The 4,569-nt window shown below is 44.9% G+C and overlaps 2 non-coding genes across 2 annotated transcripts; both read right to left on the reverse strand.

The window, feature by feature from the left end:
* Positions 1-1,990: 1,990 nt before the first annotated feature.
* On the reverse strand, positions 1,991-2,063 carry TRNAA-AGC. Its single transcript has one exon. It is a non-coding gene; the product is annotated as a tRNA-Ala (tRNA).
* A 1,476-nt stretch (positions 2,064-3,539) lies between these two features.
* On the reverse strand, positions 3,540-3,612 carry TRNAA-AGC. Its single transcript has one exon. It is a non-coding gene; the product is annotated as a tRNA-Ala (tRNA).
* Positions 3,613-4,569: the final 957 nt, after the last annotated feature.

Consider the following 4,569-nt stretch of genomic DNA (forward strand, 5'->3'; position numbering starts at 1 on the left):
CCGACCCGGCAAAAACGAAAGGAGCCAGACCACCGGGAATCGCCGAACAAAGGTTGGTAGTAATTAGGTTCCGCGAACTCCACTGTTCGATGAAAAAGAGCCGTCTATGCCTGGAAGACTGGAACCACATGTGTCCTTCAGAGGCTGAAAGCATTTCAGCTTCAGTTTACGTCGCAACCAGTCTTTCCGTGCGGCGCCTCTTGCACCGAGTCGATCTCTCCACCGAGAGTAGAGATGCGACCGCAAAACTAACGTGCAATCGTGCATGACAAGTATTATGCCGGTTAGTTAATTGACTTGATCATCCGGCACGCCGGCACTAGCTACCTCTGCCCTTGGTTTAATCAGCGGCTGCATCTCGCTCGTCACGGAGCACGGAGAGATTCCTTGGTCAGTTGGTCCAGGCTCCATGGATGCTCGTGGATAATACGTGGTTTCTATATGTTGGCCTCTGTGGATGATATGAGGCTGGGAGACCGGAGGCGGAGCGGGCGATGCATGGGAGGGGTAGGGGAAGTTGGGTACCTGCCGGCATGTCCCCCGGAGGAGGAAGGGCGGGGCGTCTGCCGGCCGGTCGGCCCTGTCGGCGATCTCTCACACTTCCATGGCGTCGCGCTATACATACGCACCTCACGCAACATCGTTGTTTTCTTTCGTTTTTTGTTCTAAAAATAACTACATATATTCGTTTTTTTATTTTACTGGTTACTGAAAAACCACATATATTCCATTAGACAAACATACACTACTTTAAGGGCATGCGTATTTTTGCGAGAAACTTATAAGGGCATGCGATCATAAATAGGAGGAGATGCCTGCGACGGGACCTCCTATTCCGCACTGAAGGCGCCGTGGAAGGCAAAGGGCACGCACTGCAGCGCAGCCCAGCGCAACAGGAAAACACACCACAAAAATTGGCTCCCTGAACTCGTGCCGTCGCACTCTATCAGGCTAACCACTAGACTAACAAAGTGTAAGAACAATAGTGGATGCGCTATTTATTGCACATTACATCCTACCATTCAGATTTTTGAATTATTTCTAAACCTTTTGGAAAATGTGTTTTTTAAAGGAAAATGTGAACAAAATTTGATAGTTCACAGATTTCAAACGAAGTTCACAAAAATGCGTATTCAAAAAAAGTTCACCAAATTGAAAAAGTTCATGTATTGAAAAAAAATTCATCAAAAATTTACGTTTTTTGAAAAATGGTCACATATTTGAAAATGTTCATCAATTTTAAATAAGGTTTATTGATTTTTTTTAAAAAAATATCCATTTGAAAAAAAAGTGCCGGTTTTGACCAAAAAATTAACAATTCTTAAAAAAATTCATCAATTTTTTTTAAAAAAAGGTCATCGATTCTAAAATATTTCCCCAAAATGGCAAAAAAACAGCGTCTCTCCTCGGGTCTCCCCACCCGCAGGGCCAAAGAAAAAAAAATTAAAAATAGTAATTGGAGAAGTGGGGTATCGATCCCCATACCTCCATTCATATTTTTGAATTATTTCTAAACCTTTTGGAGAATGTGTTTTTAAAGGAAAATGTGTTTTTAAAGAAAAATGTGAACAAAATTTGATAGTTCACAGATTTCAAACGAAGTTCACAAAAATGCGTATTCAAAAAAGTTCACCAAATTCAAAAAGTTCATGTATTGAAGAAAATTTCATCAAAAATTTACATTTTTTGAAAAATGGTCACATATTTGAAAATGTTCATCAATTTTAAATAAGGTTTATTGATTTCTAAAAAAATATCAATTTGAAAAAAAAGTGCCGGTTTTGACCAAAAAATTAACAATTCTTAAAAAAATTCATCATTTTTTTTAAAAAAAGGTCATCGATTCTAAAATATTTTCCCAAAATGGCAAAAAAAACAGCGTCTCTCCTCTGGTCTCCCCACCCGCAGGGCCGAAGAAAATAGTAATTGGAGAAGAAAACAGCGTCTCTCCTCTGGTCTCCCCACCCGCAGGGCCGAAGAAAATAGTAATTGGAGAAGTGGGGTATCGATCCCCATACCTCTCGCATGCTAAGCGAGCGCTCTACCATCTGAGCTACATCCCCATTGATGCGTAGTATCACTCCGATCTCTTTGTGAACTTGTAACCCAAAACATGGTAGAACAAACCAGGAACCAAAATGATCATTTTTCGTGAACGAAGAAACTAAACTGAGTATCCACGAACAAATCAGAAGACACAATCGGGGTAACACGCAGCGGTTTGGTGCCGACTGAATGGCCATCATGCTGCCGCATTCGTCGCGACCTAGCCCATGGCGACCGTCTCAGCGGGAACTAGTCTTGGGCTCTAAACGGGCAAGACGAAGCAGGAGCTAGCGCGCGCTGACCAGCGAAGCAGACATGAGAATGAGTTTACCAGGTGGTCATGACGGTGAACAGCAAGAATGAGGGAAACGATGTGCATCGCATGGCCGCTGGAGTAACTAAAAACGGTGACTCCGACTCGCTTGGAACATGCATGTCCACTCCAGGCTAAATTGGCTGATGCCGGCCATTGTGGGCTTCAGTATTGTGGAGACATGTGGTTCAATTATCTGTACAATTCAGGCTAAATTCATAGCATGTGGATCTGACCAGAATGGGGAAGCACCTGTCTGCCATCAAACACTTGGTAGCACCTGAACAATCATCTGTACAAATCGGTACGCCAACACAAGGGCGGAATCTGTCATGAGGAGCGGCATCGACCAAGCAGATGCATCCAAGGCAGACATCCTCGATTTGAAACGAATGCCTGGAATTACGGGTTTTACTAAATGTACGTGTTTACTAAATGTACGCCTACTACTCCCTTCGTTCTAAAATAGATGACTCAACTTTGTACAAAATTAATACAAAGTTGAGTCATCTATTTTGGAACGGAGGGAGTATCTCCCAGTGAGCCAAGTTAGTTTTCTATGTAGTATGCCCTGTGAAGTTCTCTCTATTCAGGCTTGAAGCTGGCTTCAGCAGAGCACGAGAGCGGATGCTCGTCCAAGCATCGCGTCCGCTCACGCACGAACCCGTTCAAGAAGCATTCTCTCTGGACTGCAACCTCGCATCCGCGTCCAGGTAATTTGGTTCCGAGGATGCCGCTGTTCTGTGACGGGCCGATCCCGTCTTCCCTATACGAAGCGTCATTTTGCAGATGGAAGAAGGATGGATTGACCACTGCCGAAAAAAAGGCGCAAATGGCTCTGAAGTCGAAAATCCTACACCGTTGCACATGCTTGGGAGTTTGATCGCAGTCCGCTCATACATTTTGGCAGACAAAGTATCTGCTTGCACCGTTGCACGGGCGAGCAATTCTGCTGGCCGGCGTTGAACCTGATACCTGCTGGATTTACGAGGGGGGAAATGGAAGAAGAAGAAAAGTGTGGATTTACGAAGGGAAAAATGGAAGAAAAAAAATAAAGTTGCAGCTGGCCGGCGTTGAACCTGATACAGTGATACCTGCTGGATTTACGAGGGGGGAAATGGAAGAAGAAAGAAAGTGTGGATTTACGAAGGGAAAAATGGAAGGAAAAAAAAATAAAGTTTGGAGAAGTGGGGTATCGATCCCCACACCTCTCGCATGCTAAGCGAGCGCTCTACCATCTGAGCTACATCCCCTTTGACGGTTTATCATTTTCATTCAAATGATAATATCTGATTATTCACCAATGGACATCGTTGATGAAGGAATGTAGGCCCAAGATGAGTGGAGAACGTATTCCCCCCCTTCGATCGGCCCTGCCTTCCGTTGTCCCTCAACAAAGCACTTCTTCTACCTGGACAAGAAAGGGAAATTCTCAATGGCTTCGGCATATAAGTTCTTACTCAAACGAAATTGCAACGAGAGGATTGGTTAGAAGGACGAGGTGGATCATCTAACACTCACAGGGATGAAAAATCCTGGAGTTCTTTGTGGAAGTTGAAGGTGCCGAAGTCCGTATCTTTTTATGGCGACTTGCACACCACTCACTCCCCCCCACTGATGTCTTGAAGAAGCGAAAGATGTCAGTACATGATGTTTGTCCGCTTTGTGGATGTCAAGACTCATGGAGGCATGCCCTCGTCTCTTGCACTGTGTCCAGGTGCATATGGGCGCTGACATGCACTATGTCCAGGTGCATATGGGCGCTGACCGACGACGATCTTGTCTCACACATGACGGCAAATGCAGAACCTAATGCTAGACTTTGGCTTTTTTAGCTCAGCGACGAACTTGATCAGGCGAGCTTCACACGGATGGTTGCCACTTTGTGGTCAATCTGGTATGCTAGACGCAAGGCAGTGTATGAGTCGTTGTTTCAGAGCCCTCATCAAACCATTCGCTTTGTGGACAATCCAACTTGAAAGTGGACAGGGACGTAGGGAGGAAAGAGCACCACCACAGGCTCGGCCTAAACGTTGGCTTCCACCACCCAATGGTTCTGTGAAGATTAATCTAGATGCTGCTGTTGTGAGATCACAACGTGGAGGAGCAGTCGCGGCATTGTGCAGAGATCAAACGGGCCAATATTTGGGATCTTCGGTTGTGGTCTTCCGAGGTATTAATGACCCTTTAATCCTGGAGACGTTTGCATG

This window comes from Triticum dicoccoides, chromosome 7A (assembly GCF_002162155.2).
Source record: "Triticum dicoccoides isolate Atlit2015 ecotype Zavitan chromosome 7A, WEW_v2.0, whole genome shotgun sequence".
NCBI classification, from domain to species: domain Eukaryota; kingdom Viridiplantae; phylum Streptophyta; class Magnoliopsida; order Poales; family Poaceae; genus Triticum; species Triticum dicoccoides.